Here is a 15,683-nt window from a genome sequence, read left to right as displayed (position 1 = left end):
AGCCACCCCATTCTGCTGTGGGTTATGAGGTGTCGTCAATTCCCCTTTAATTCCTTCCGCTGCACAGAAGTCCTTAAAATCTTGAGAGACATACTCTCCACCATTGTCACTTCTCAAGGCCTTGATCTTCTTCCCTGGTTCTTTCTCAACCAAAGCTTTGAACTCACAAAAATTTGAAAAGGTTTGGTCCTTCTTTTGCATGAAATAAATATAGCATTTACGAGAAAAATCATCAATGAAAATCATATAATACCTTTGCTTCGCAGTGGATGTTGTAGAGAATGGTACACACACATCAGTATGAACTCGCTCTAAGATCACCTCAGCTCGACTGTCTCGATCATGAAAGGAAGACTTGGCGTACTTTCCCAAGGTACAACCTTTGCATGTGTCATCTTGCTCATGTTTACCTTTGGGAAGTCCGGTAGAGATCTATTGCATTATATTCAAGGCCCCATGATGCAAGTGGCCCAATCGTCTATGCCATAATTTGCCAATGTCTTGGCTTTGCACCAAGTCTGCTTTCGAACTCAGTGCAGCACAGTCATCTACCTCTAGTTTGTAGAGATTCTTCACTCGAATCCCAATCCTCTTGGTCTGACCCGTGGCTATGTGTCTCAGGAATGCCTTTCCTTTACTGAAGACAACATCGTAGCCTTTGTCTTCGAACATCGCGACTGATACCAAGTTCTTCATCAGTCCAGGCACATCACATCTGTCAAGGTGAGGGGAGCTCCATGCTCCCTCTAAAAGGTAACCGTGCCCACTCTTGAAACACTGTACTTCCCGTCGTCACCCATCTCTATGTGCATCTTGAGGTCTTTCTCCTCCAAGGTACTGAACAAACTCTTATCGCCGGTCATGTGGAATGAGACTCCACTGTCAAGATACCAAACACAACCCACCATCGATGAAACCATACATGCGATGAGGGTAAAATCCAATTCGAACTGAGAGGCTAATGCCTCACCTTCCGATCCTTTCAAGGATCCCTTCTTGTATTTATTTAATGGGAAATTAGTTACATAATGGCCCACCTCATGACAATGAAAGCATCTCACTTTAGATATGTCAATCTTCTTCCCTCCATGAGAAGAATTTGATTTGGAATAGGAAGCCTTCCCTTTCCCTTTCCTTGCCTTACTTGCTAAGGCTAGATTTTCTTCATCATCATGCTTAGATGAAGAACCATCTTTGGTGCTCCTCCTGATCTCCTCCTGCATTAGATCTGACCACAGTCGTTCCCAATCCGGCAGTTTCTCTCTTCCATTCACAAAGTCTCCTTCCCATGGAGATTCGAGACAATATGGTCTCGAACTCCCTCTAGAAGAATCCGCCTCGCCTTCACCACACACTTCTTCCATTCAGCCAATGCTTGTGCATTAGCTGTAACTGGCTTGGGGATTTCTTGATCAATGAAATCCTTCAAACCATTGTCTTCTAATACCGCTTCCATGCTATGTAATTCGAGCTTCCATCTAGAGCATACTCGAGTCTCAAGCCATTGAACGCCATTGGTGAACTTAGAGGTATGATAAGAATTCGATTTTACTCCTCCAACGAAGAACTTCAAAACTTTGAATTTCCCTTCTTCAGTATACTGTTCACAACTTCGATCACCTTTGCTCTGATACCATGTAGAAATTATCACTGTAGATTAACCAGATAATGCAATATACTAAGTCAAAATACTTAATCTACTTCTACAATCAAACTTGTGGAAGCTTAATCGATTTGAGCAAGATCAAATAGAACACATATAACAAAGAAGAAGAATCAATACACATGAAACACAGAAGAATACTCTGGGGAAAGCCTTAGCTAAAAACCTCGCTATCTGTATTATCATACAGGTGGAAATATCTCAGGATTACACACAGCTTTAGCTCTCATAGCTATCCAACTCACAGTACAATCCCTCACTGATACTCATAGACAAAATAGACAACTCATATGCCCTTCCTCTGCCCTCCAAGCCTCCTATTTCCTTGTGTAGTCTTCCCTGGGTGTTCCTGCTGTAACCTTGTGTGACACTGACCTCACACACTGCTCCAACACAGAACTTCAAAACCTTGAATTTCCCTTCTATTTCCTTGCACGGTTTTCCCTGGGTGTTCTTGCTGTAACCTTGTGTGACACTGATCTCACACATTGCTCTAACAAAGAACTTCAAAACTTTGAATATAACAAAGAAGAAGAATCAATACACGTGAAACATAGAAGAATACTCTGGGGAAAGCCTCAGCTAAAAACCCCGCTATCTGTATTATCATATAGGTGGAAATATCTTAAGATTACACACAATTTTAGCTCTCATAGCTATCCAGCTGATCCGGATTTAAGCAGGAACGCAATAGATTACATAGATAACCATAAATACAGAGATGCGATAACCATAAAAACAGAGATGCAACAGAAATAATAATATGCGATAACCATAAAAACAGAGATGCCGCGGAAATAATACTTCATTTCATTAATGGAGAATACTGAAATATGCTTACAAATAGAAATAACCCAGCTAGGGCGATGGTAGCTTATCTCTGAGAAGAGATGTGTCGGCTACATGCCTCTGAACTGTTTTGAACTGTGTTACAATGAGGCTCGAGGGCCTATTTATAGTTGAGAAACAATGGAAAACCCTTCACATTCCAAAACCTAACCCTAGAAGATGAAAACGCCAAACTATGGGCCCCGTTTGGGTAAATTGGTACATCAACTTCCCGGGGTCGTAACTTTGGCATACGATCTCCGTTTTACGCGCATGATAGCCCGTTGAAAAGATCTTTCTGAGGACTATAACGCAAACAACGATTTTTTAACTAAAAAATCGCAGAGCGGGATTTCCCAAAAAACATCGTTTAGGGCCTCAAAACGGCTCCTGAAGTTTAGGACCCGAAAACTGCTAAAAATAGTAAATTGTGCTATAATTAAGGAAACTGAAAATGTCAAGAGGGACAATGGTGGGGGTCTAGGTGGACTTGGCAGGTGGCCACCAATATCCACCTGGATCACCAGCTCTCAATACAATCCCTCATTGCTGCTCATAGACAGAATAGACAGCTCATATGCCTTTCCTCTTCCCTCCAAGCCTTCTATTTCCTTGTGCATTTTTCCCTGGGTGTTCCTGCTGTAACCTTGTGTGACATTGATCTCACACACTGCTCCAACACACTGTAAAACTGCACAAATCTCAAGGAATGAATTCCTTCTGCATGCAAGAGATTTTCTTATAGGAAAATTCTTGCAACTGATAGTACACTGTCCTTGCCTTTAATCTCAACTGGGTCTTTGTTTGAACTGACATGCATGAGTTATTTATGAGAGAATATTCAGTTATTTGGAGTACACTAGTTTCATGCATGCATGCATTAACTGACTAAACTCACAATTAGTTCCTCAAAATGTTTGGAACTAATATAATTGGACTTGATCCAAATGGATCCTAGAAAACCCTCTAAGTCTTCAAAACCCAAAAAATATCACATAATAAGAAGTTGTAGAATAGTCGGATAACACTATTGGGAGGCAAAAACATAGAGAAATCATTGAAAAATAGAGTATCGGTGTTTTAAAGCAACTTTGCATCAGAGCTATCGGATTTGGCCTATCAACGGTCCAGATCCGATCGGCAAATCGCAATCGGCAGTGGCAAAGGGAGGCTATCGATGGAGACCACAAGGAATACATGACAGCGATCAACAGGGTCAACGAGGACCGTCGATCAAGCGCACAGATCGACAACCCAAGTTGCATCGTAGTATTGCTATCAGCAAATACAAAGGAGCGCTTACAACCGCACGGGGTATGTGCGATATGTGATTGCGATCAATCACATCGCAATATAGCGTCGGCACATTTCAATGGAGCAGGGACGATAATAACGATGACAGCAATAGCTGGACCTAATAATATTATAGACAATATTCTATATATTTTGAAATCCGGAAAGCGGCAATTTCCTTTGTATTTCGCATTTCCGCCAAATGAATGGATTACAAAGGAAATGTGCTCGATGCGATATTACGGACCCGAAAGGGTTTATTAATGTTGTTGAATACTATTTCAAGTCTGATATGAGTGAGATTTCATGTTTTAATGTATTTTTTAATATAAAAGGGAAATCCCAAAACAGGTAGGATTTCGGGAGGACCAAAAGCAGTAAGTGGTTTGGGCCGGGCTCCGCCCGATCCCATACAATGGCTATCATGTGTCCATGCTAAGGAGAGAGAAAACCACCCTCATTGGGCAGTTAACCCCTGTACGAAAGGGCCGCCCGAAATGAACCACAGCCATTGGATCTGAATCTCCCAAATCGACGGTGGAGATGCAATGTGATTATACAGGCGAACCCGATAGAAGTATAAGGCGGATTTATGGATATTTGAAGTCCGATAAACAGTGCTTGGCAGAATTTTCCTGTGTTTGAACGTATTTCTATGTGTAAATAGAGAACGACGATTTCGAAGGAGTTCAAAGGCCCGATGACCCATTCCGTTACAGTACAGGTGGTCACCATCCTTGAAAGCGTTTAACAATGATTGCTAACACTTAGAGGGGATCTGAGCGGACAGAGGTCGGGAAGCCAGAGAATCCGAGAAGGTGAAATGAACAAACAACGTTGATTGGATTTAAAGCCACAGACAGAGAGAAAACAGGGACAAGCAGTGCTGAGACAGAGCAACAGAGACAGAGAGTCAATGAGGAGAGTCTGTGTACTCAGAAGAGACTTGGGGGATCCAAGTAAAGCCTTATTGTTTTGTATCTGTTGTGTGAGGCTCAATTTGAGCTCACTGTTGTAAAACTCTATTTTTGAAGACATAATAGAGAGGTCACCACTGAAGGCTGGACCAGGAGACGTAGCCCAGGAGTGTTGGGTGAACTCCTTATTAAACTTGTTGTGTTTATATGTGTTTGTCTATTATGTTCTTTAACTGCTTCATTGTCTATGTATTTCACAATCTTATCGATCCATTGCACAAAGTAACATAGGCATATCTATGCACATGAGTCTATAATACCTTAATTATGAGTTGTAATTAGTTGGCTCAGTTAACTGAGTCAAGTCTAGTTAGATTAATTTAACAAGTTGTTAAATTAATGAGATTCAATTTGTTAATGCTTGCATGCAAGTAACAACTCGTATTTTCAGATTTGAGTATTCACTCATGGATAACTCATGCATGTCAGTTCAGACAGAAACCCAGTTGAGATCAGATGGAGGGACAATGTACTATCAGTGGCTAGGATATTCCTTGGTGAATATTCCTTGCATGCAGAAGGAATATTATTCCTTATGGATTGCGTAGTTGGACCTGAGGTTACAACAGGTATGATGTGGCCAATTCACACATGTTATGACATTGGACCCCAATCAAAACTGCGCAAGGAAATAGGAGCTTGGAGGACTTGTGCAGCCTACATATATAGGCCTAGGTAGTCCATGAGCTACATCATCAGAGTACAGAGAGAGCAAGATAGCTTTTGAGCTCATTCTTTTTGTATGTTGTTGAGGATTTCAACTTGATTGATAATACAGAGATGGGGTTTTAGGCTCGTGCTTTCCCCATGTTATATATTTTGTGTTATGGTTGATTACTTCTCATTCTCAGTTATATCTATTCATGCTTGATGTTGCTCATGTTCAATTAAGCTTCCGCAAAGTTTATGGTAGATGTAGATCTAGTATTATGCTTTAGTACATTGCATATATAAGTTTGATCTGCATGTGAAATTTCTACATGATATCAATGAGTTAGCTAATTTGTAGAGAAAATTCTACAGTTCTCCCTTAGAAGTTGCTCAGTGCATCAGCCAGTGAGTTGCCCAGTCCTTCCAAAAACTGCAAAATCTCTTCAGGCCATGCATGGAAGTTTTTCTCAAAAAAAACAAAAATAAAAAAATGAAAAAGCATCCATTAAAAATAGGGATCTATTTTTAGCAGCCCATAGGAGACACTTGAGTTATTTTGGAAACTACTGCCAAGTGTCACTTTTTCCTTGATTTTTGGCCTTTGCGTCATAAACCCTAACTCGAAAAAATCTATTTAATAGACACTACTAGAGATCATTTGCACATTCGATCTTGGAGCTCTAGCATTCCCAAGGAGATCAAGGAACCTTCGGTGTGATCGTCATGGCTTTTCCTAGTAAGTCTTTCTTTTTTAGTCTTTTGTTGCTTTTTCTGTCTCTTTTGTTTGTTTAAATTGTGAGAGTGTTTTTCCACTCGTTTTGTTGAAAGACCAATGGCGTTTTAACTTGTTTTATCTTGTAGAAGTGTTGTTTTAAGTTTTGCATTACCTTTCCCAAGTGTTGCATGCATCACCCAATTTTTGCACTAACGGTCGTCGTTGCGGTGACTCTCTCCACATGCTTTGTTTTCCTTTAGTTTGATTGATTCTTGCACTTGTTTCACTCGCATGCATCGTCATTCATTTAGATCTACATCCAACATCACACTATCTTTCAGATTTGTTCAATTTCTCACTCCCCTTGGGCAGATTTGGGCTTCCTTGGTTCGGATCTCGTTTTCCCAAGCATGCACTGCGCATTTCTAGAGATCAAGGCCTTGACCTTGGCTTGTAGAATTGCACAAAGGTTTCCCAGGCCTGACTCCATCTGCGCAGTTCCAGGAGCCAGCCTTGAGCCTTGGCCACTAAGACTATGCAATGCACAGTCTCTCCTGGCCTGTGCTTAGACTGAATTGCGCATTACGCAGTTCGAGTTAGCAAGACCTCCCCACTGAATGTTGGGACTGCGTAATGTGTAGTTCCAACTGGCAGTCTGTAACCTATATCAACCAACATTGTCAAATCCCTTCTAGAATTTGCTCGGTTTGTTGCTTGGTCTGATTCTTGAAGTGTTTTTGGTTTCAAGCTAGCATTTGCGTGCAATGAGTGTCCTCTCTCTTTCTAGGTACAACAATTGTTGACCAACTCTCTAGTAGTTACAGGTAACATGGCCTCCAAGAGAGCTGCATCAAAGGATACTATCTAGAGTAGCACTAGGGAAGCAGTTGAGCAGGTGTCAGTGAACTTGCTAGTTTATGCAGACCCTCAGTTTTTCATCGAGAAGGGCATGAAATTGACATGGCAGAAAATCAAGGATATCTTTGCAGGGGACTTCAAGGAAGACTTAGAGGATCGACATGTTTACATTAGTATCCACTGGTCAAGATTACATAAGGTTGCATGTAGGTACCCCGCCTTCCCATGTGCAGACATCATCCACTAGATTGTCTCACACATAGATCCAGAGACTATGACATTGAGCAATGCTAGTGGGATAGAGATTGCCACCTTCAGGGTGGAGAACTATCAGCAAATGTATCATTTACCTCAGTCGGTGAACTGCATGGACACACTTTTCTATGCCACCCACAACTTTGTGAACACCAGAGATATTGTAAAGCACTAGGTGAAAGAGTCGTCGAAGTTCAGAACGACACCCAATCATGTTTACAAGACAAAGTCTCTCAAGAAGGCTTACCAGTTCTTGATCATCTTTGCATGCTGATTATATGGTCAAGAGAGCACGAAGACCTTTCCTGAAAATTGGGTGGTTATGTTGGACCAATTGGTGAGTGATGGAAGGCCATTCAAATAGTTGGATTTGTTGGATCTTTAGTTGAAAGTCCATGTGACTAATGCCCGGAATCCTCCCAAGGATGAGCAAGCAAGATTCTACATGCTCGTGTATTTACTTGATGCAATTTGTGCTCATCATCAGTTTCTTAGCATGAGTTGGACATGGACACTGAAAGAGATAGTCGTCAACATTTATTGCAAGTTTCTTTTTGAATGCAACTATCGAGGAGTTATGGCGAGGCTGATTGACCATTTCATCATCTCATTATACAAGTCGATCTTTGAGCATGATCCAACTTGCATGCCCCAAGAAGCGATGGAGGCGATACTTAACATTGCAGATTGGTATGCCTCCCCTGGTGACACCTTCATCAGAGTTTTTGGCGAAGAGAAGCCTCCTCATGTTCTACTAAGGTATGCCACAAACAAGCTGGTCATGCAAGAGGTCTCATATCACCACTCCATAGGGTAATCATCAAGACTGCACAAGAAGAAGAAAGCACCATGGCCCGCCCTTCCTTTGCGTATTGGATTATACAAGATTAAGAGTTTGAAGGATGCAAATGCCTAAGCTAAGGAAATAGTGAATTTCGAGTTCGGCACCAAAGACTTTAATCCATATGATCCCCACGACATTCTCAAAAACCACTGTGTGAAGGTGTACTATCCATGGATTCACAGGACATGTCATTGGGCGAAGGAGGACCCTTGGAGGTATTGTTACAATGAATCCAAGACCAACGATTAGTTAGTATAGCCATAACATGGAAAGCTGCTATGTAGGCTTCATCAACACATGAAGCAACAACAACAACAACAACAAGCAATCCGGTGTAGGACAAGCGAAAGAGGAAGATTTATGAGAACCATGAGGTTGGGAAAAGCTACAAGATGAAAGCAGACCCCATCATTGAGAAAGCAGCTTTGGCAGTGGAGGCAAAGAGGGAGTAGAGGCCAAAGAGAGCAGAGCGAAGGAAGAAAGAAAAGAAAATTATGGAGGAAGCATAACGAAAGTCGCAGGAAATGGAAAAGAAGTTGAAGGAAGAACAAGAGTTGAGAAGGAGAGAGAGGGAAGAGAAGCAGAAATAGGAGGAAGAAGAAAGGCAAGATGCGATGATAGAGAAAACATTGCCCATATAGGTTGAAGAGTCAGAACAACTGACAGTTGAAGAAGAGGGTGAGTAGATGCAAGATCGGGAGCTTTCTCAATAGATTGAGCAACTGATTGAAGTGATAGACATGGAGTTGGGGCAGGAGCCACAGGACCAAGATACTGACCTCATGCCGAGAGCACCTGAGGTCACCTCTCAATCTCCACCACCTCCAATGTTAGAACCAGTCCTAAGCGAGCAAGGAGAGGTTGTTCTCCTTGATGATGATCCGATGATGGATGTGTATAATCTATCATTTGATGAGTTGTAGAAGAAGATTGTACATGCATGGAGAAAGAATTTCCCAGATGATCACACATCACTTGCATTCATGAAGGAAAGGGTGATAGTGTCAGATGTCAGAAAGCATCCAGTTGCCATGGTTAATGCCACTTTGGCTTATGCAGGAGCCACGAGCTCAAATGTCAAGTTCTTGTTAGCTGAGAATGAACATATGGAAAAGAACTTGCAGGCAACCAGGCAAGAGGCAGAACAATCTAAAGAACATAGTGTAGGTTTCGCAATGGCAGAGATGAGGAAAGTGATACTTGTTGAAGTATCAACACTTGAGGCTACCATGTGGAAGCTCTATGACGGATTCATCACCATGCATAAGGCGATTGTCTATCTGCATGGCTTACAACATCGAAGAAAAAGGTTTGTCCAAACTCTTAGGGACATACATGTTGCCATCACCCATGTGCAAGAGTGAACAATGATGTACAAAGGGGACCCACTTTAATTGCCAAAGATGATGAAGCCGCATGTAGAGCTAGACAAAGCAAAGGTCCAGATGTTGATCCAGAACTATGACCAACTCACCCCGTTCGTTAGTAGCATACATGCTTCACATGCACAGTTGTATGACAATTTGGATGTCATGATAAGAATGAACAAGATCCCATCAATTGGTTCCCTCACCAAATCTAAGCACAAGAACCAAGTCCGACTAGAGATTGACAGGTACATGGAGCAACTAAGGCGAGAGGCCACCAACGATGACTTGGAGCTGAGCACACAAAACATGTAAAAGTACATTGGTGGTCTTGTCATCGTCAAGACCATGCTGCACATGCTTCAGGATGAGTTGGACAAAGGTTCCGAGACCATATACCTAGAAGCTATGGAGGCAAGAGTCCGCTATAAAAAAGACACCATCAAGCATTTTGGGGACATCATCGCACAATACCAAGCTTGGCATTAGTATTTGACTGAGAAGCATCAAGTGGAGGTTGTCGAGTTGGTCTTTCCCCAAACTTCTGAGTCATAGTGCTTTGTCCTCTTAGGTTGTCTCTAGCCTATTTTGTCTCACATTGGTACATGTGGAAAATGTATATTATTTTTAAATATGTTGTAATTGAAATTCCAAGTGTCATTAGTGGAATGTGAACAGTCAATATGTAATGTAATGAGTCATTTGTAAAGAAGTTGAATAGTCATGGGGGTAGTTAGAGAGTCACAAAGGGGACTGTCAAGGGTCACCCCACCCTTTGTTATAAATAAAACCTCATAACTCATAGAAGGGGCTTTTGGGAGCCAAGATTTTGGCTAGGCTTAGGCTTAGAGAAGGCCTGGGAGTACTGTGATGAGCCTTGGTTTCTCTACAGTGTAGAGCGAGTATACTTATTTGGAGGAGCATGTGTTCTTGATTGTAATGTTCCACTATTGGGGCTAGTGCCTGTTAATGGTGTATGTATGGATGGAACTTTCACTTATAATAATAATAAAAGAGCCAACACGCTTTCATGCATATGTTGTTACTGTAGTTGGACTATTATGGTTGCTTTAGAATTATATGTTGTTTAAATTACGCATTTGATTATGAACTACTTTGTATGCATTTGTATGAATCTTGTTGAATGTGTGTTGTTGGATTAACCCGTCACTTTGATTTGTGGACTATTCTACATTTCAACTTGTGATGTCATTCCGCTCGTGTGTTCCTTTCAGGCTGCATACTATTAGAGGCTTCTAAGGGTCACACTTCCTTTTCCCCTACGTGTGTTAGAAACCCTATGCATCTCACTTGACTCGTTGCAAGGTCACACACTTGATTCAACCCAAAGTTATCATACTTATATTTGCGCGCTACTATGGTCAAGGCATTACACTACCACCCACTTTTGGGACTCCTAATCCAAACGATCTGAGGTCTAGTTGGAACCTCTTATCAGGGAGATCCCCTTAATGTTGGCGGGTCCAACATCGTCAACAACTTCCAACTCCTTTGGGTTAGTTGGCTTCTTGATGACTTTCTCGACAAACTCCTAGATCCTGTTGACCTGCAAGACCAACTTGATCCTTTCCTTCCATGGACTATAGTTAGACAACCCCTCCAACCTGTCCTCATACCGGATACTAGCCTGTAACTTCGACATTGTCACCTACAATGTGACCAACTCCCTCTTAAGTTGTACTTGGCTATGCACAACTTCGATTCACTGACTTTCAAAGTAGCTCAGACACACTTTGATACCATGTTGAATTTCCAAGACCTTGGGTCTAGGTTAGAGTCTTAAAATCACTGACGCTACCAAACCAAGAATCTCAACCATAAACTACTTTGCACAATGGAAATATAAAGCTGTAAATCACACATGCACAAATATACACAATTTTTAACAAAATTGTACAATATGTACAACCCCAATCTACGTTTTTTTTTTTTTCACTTCTGGTTCACGGATACCCGGGTCAATGGGTAGCCGCTACATCCAGGGTTGTTCAACACTGAGTGGACGCACCCGAAGGCATCAACACCCCTCGGCCTATTTACTGACCTAACCCTAAGAGCTTTCGAGATTCGACCCTATGACCTCCCATTGGCGAGGCACTTGATTTGACCGATTGAGCTAACTCTTGGGGCTACCCCAATCTACATTATATTAAACCAAATCTGAATAATACAACAGTCTATGGTATACAATATACAATGACAAACTTCGCTGCAACTTCGATGTCATATCTTGTCCTACCGGTCCTTCGCACCCGTACTGCTCACTAGCTGCCCCTTAGTCCTTCAAACGACAACACATCGAGACTCCAGGAGGACTGCCCCTTAACACTATTGCAAGTCACTTCTGTAGCATGTACACAAGCTGATCCAATATTCTCCTTGGGTGGGCCTAATTCCCAAGCTCCAAACTGCTAGGCTAGTAGTCAACTTTGTCCATCAAGGTGTTGCACTTTGGCTCCAAACTTTACCCAACGTTCAACTCCTCTTTGTCACTTCAAGATAAATTGTCTAGGGCTACTTTGGGCTATCAACACGTTGCCCTGCACCAGACCAATAATGCCCACTGTAGATTCTACTCCTAGGATGGACTGTTCACCACCACGGAAGGTCCTCCAAATGGCACCTACAGGTTGCAATGTAAACTGATCCAATACTGGTCAATATCCTTGACCCAACACACACCAAATGCACCTAAAATGCATGCTTCTACTCACTGTTTTAGGGTCCTTTGACTGCTGCAATTCTGGACTGGTTAGGGTACCCAAACACAGTCCCTAAATGTCCTTAAATCTGGCCAGAATTTCCCTTCCTTACTGCGACTACCCTTCTAAGAAGGGAGGAGACCCTTAGCTAAAGTTATGGGCTGCTCCAATCCTTTATAGACTTGCGGCCTCTCTCCTTTTGACTACGACTTGCTACAACAAGCCTTCTCTTGATCGTGACAACACTTCCAATGGTCCACACTCCTCCCAAATGACCCTAAAACAATCCTTGTCTGCGGCATGACAAAAAGGGAACTCGACCCCTTCTCCAACACTTCAGACCCCTGGAAAACCCTCCAAATAGTCCCTGAATTATTTGTTGGTCTTGCCTCCCTTGCTGCGACCCAAAACATACTTCTTCTCCTTTTTAACGAGCTGCTCTCCAAGGTATGCATTGCACCTTTTGGATGATCATTAAGCCTCATACTCGCCCTCTATTTATACCAAAGAGAGGGGTTCCAAAATGTCACATTTTAGGGCTGTCCAACTGTCATGAGCCTAACATAACCTTAGGCTGACCTTGACACTTATGGTGTCAACCTCAAAATTACATTAAAAAATTCATATCTCCACTTCTACAAATTGGAATTCGACGATTCTTGAAGCATTGCATTCTACTTTCTGCCCTCTATCATCTCATGCCATCATATGTTGAAATGTGCTCCCGGAAATTCCCAAAACACAATCTAGTGCAAAACCCCATACTTGGGTTCCAAGCCCACAAGTGACCCTTGTGGCACTTTTCCCTCCAAACCCTGAACCCTAGTGCTTGGAGTACCTCCCAAGCTACACAAATCAACAAAACATAAAACACTTCTTGTAGATGAATGGTTTGACCTTGATTCAAGTGAAGAGTAACAATACCTATCCCTTTCGCAGGGTAGGTGGCATTATCTCCAAGTATGATCTTTTAAATACTTTTATTTTCAACCAAATTTGAGAGGGCCTCCTTGTATCCAGTGAAGTGCCTTGAGGCTCCACTATCAATCAACTAATGATACAAAGTATCTAGAGGAGAGGCTGTAGATAGAGCAGAAATAAGACATAATTCATCTTGTTTTTCTACAACATTACTTTCATCAAATGTGACATTTCTTGTTGTTTTGGGAGGTTGACCATTTCCATTTTGAGTAGCGAGATAATTCCTCTTTCCTTTGTTGTTGAACTTGTTATTCCTTTGATTGTTATAGCATTTGAAATTGTTGTTATTGCCATCATCATCACTTGGAGAATTCTTCTTGTGAGGAGACTTTCTAGCATAGTGGTCGAACTTGCTACAATTGTAGCACCTTCCCTTTATTCCTTCTTTGAATCCCTTCTTAGATCCTTCACCCTGTCTCCTTGGACCAACATTATTCTTCCTTTTTTCATGAGTGAAGAAGGCAGTAGGTTCATTTCCATTAGAGGGCTTATCTATCTCCATCGTCTTAGTCTCCTCTTGAGTGCATCTAGCCATTAATTCATCGAAACCAGATATTTTCTCATTGTTGAAAATGGTGGTGGTAAATACATCCCATGGTATTGAAAGACCTCCAAGTGCAATGAGAGTGAGTTCCCTATTAGCAATAACTTCTCCAATAGATAGTAGGTCATTCTTGATTTGTGTTATTCTCATGAAGTAGGATTGCATAGACTCCCCTTTATCCATCTTGGTATCCTTCAACTTGTTTTTGAGAAAGAGGATTTGATTTGCATTGTTCACTTTGAACATCCCAACCAAATTATCATATATTTCTTTAGAAGTTCCCAAATCAGAATGTAGGCAACTAAATTCTTTTGAATGTAGTCAATCAAAATTTTCTTTGCTTTGACCTCACATTTTATATACTTCATCTTAGCAACAATCGATGCAGTTGAAGGAGGCTCCACCACCTTTCCCTGCACATAGTCCAATACTTCATGCTCCTCCAAAGTCAAGTAAGTCATCTTCCATGCATGATAGTCAAATTTGTCATTGAGCTTTTCCTCAGTCTTGAAATAGGATGTAGAAGCTATTGAGACTTGACTAATAATCCTTCAACAAATCTCTTAGTGATTGATTTTCTCTCTTGCTTGATCTTTTTCTTCACCCGGGCTCTAATACCATGTTAATTTTTGTTTAACAATGGTATGTTCTATGCTTGTAACAATTGCTTCAATGTCCTTTAGATAGCCCAATGACAATTTCCAATAACAATCACATTAATCATTCACATTAACAGTAACTGTAGATAGAACATAAACAATGAATGCATAAAACAAGCCAAGAAAAGACAAGAGAACACTAGAATTTGACGAATGCCAGGGGAAAACCCCAAGATGGGGAAAACCCTTGATCAATTCTTCTTATTATAAATATCATTGTATAATAGAGAGAAAGAGTACAATAAAGTAAATATTGACTTGCCAATAGATGATCAAAACCACTGTCCAAAACAACCCAGTCAATCTGTAATTTTCCTTCTTCCAGATGGCAACAATCAACAACTATAACCAGAAAGTCAACACTGGTCAACACAATAGCAAACAATCCACAATGTAGCTCGATCCCCCAGTTAAACTCAACCTTCTTTGCTCATCAAAGTCAACCCAAAATAGTGAACAGAACAATGGTCAAACTTGGTCAACCTTAACTCAACCCTGTGGTCAACATAAGTCAAACAACTTAGAAAATCTCAAAATTTCCTTCTCCTAGATAGCAGCATTCAACAACCCTAACCAAAAAGTCAATCTTGGTCAACACAACAATAAACAATCCACAATGTAGCTCGGTCAAACCCTGTCAAACTCAACCTTCGTGCCAGTCAAATTCAACCCAAAACAGTCAACACAACAATAGTCAGACATGGTCAACCTAAATTCAACCCTACGGTCAAACAGGCTTGCGGTCAACACAGGTCAAACAACCCAAAAATCTCGGTATTTGTGCCAATGAATTCGGCCTACCCAAACAAAAAGTTCCCAAAAAAATCGCAATCAAACTCAGTGAAACAACCCTTGGTCAATGGTGGTCAAACCCTGCTTTAGTTCTGAAATTCAGCCTCCTGAAATTCATCCTCTTTCAACCACACGTGTGAGAGAAGAAGAGTAGCTCCTGCAATTTGTACAACTCAATCAAATGAGGAGAGAGAAATTATGAGTTGTGATGATGTCAAATGAGGAGAGAGAAATTATGAATTGTGATGATGTCAAATGAGGTTGGAGGTCTCTCTTATTTATACAAGTTGTTGAGGGTCAAGAGACATGTCCATTGGGCTTCACGAGCCTACATGATGATGTGGCCGACCTTGACAATTTGCACATGTGTCCGATTTGGGCGATCTTTAGGTCAATTTTGGTCCTCTCGAAAAGAGGAATTCAATGCAATAATTATCTCCATCAAATGAGTTGTCCAAAGCAGAATTTGGCCCTAGTTGCCAATTTTAACAATCCGTCTATATTTGAGACTATGTAGGCCCTCTTGGGCCATA

This window comes from Pinus tabuliformis, chromosome 4_2 (assembly GCF_031772625.1).
Source record: "Pinus tabuliformis cultivar Carrire ecotype Pingquan chromosome 4_2, CPIR1, whole genome shotgun sequence".
NCBI classification, from domain to species: domain Eukaryota; kingdom Viridiplantae; phylum Streptophyta; class Pinopsida; order Pinales; family Pinaceae; genus Pinus; species Pinus tabuliformis.
The sequence above is the reverse complement of the archived record's forward strand: the minus strand, read 5'-3'. Positions refer to the sequence as shown.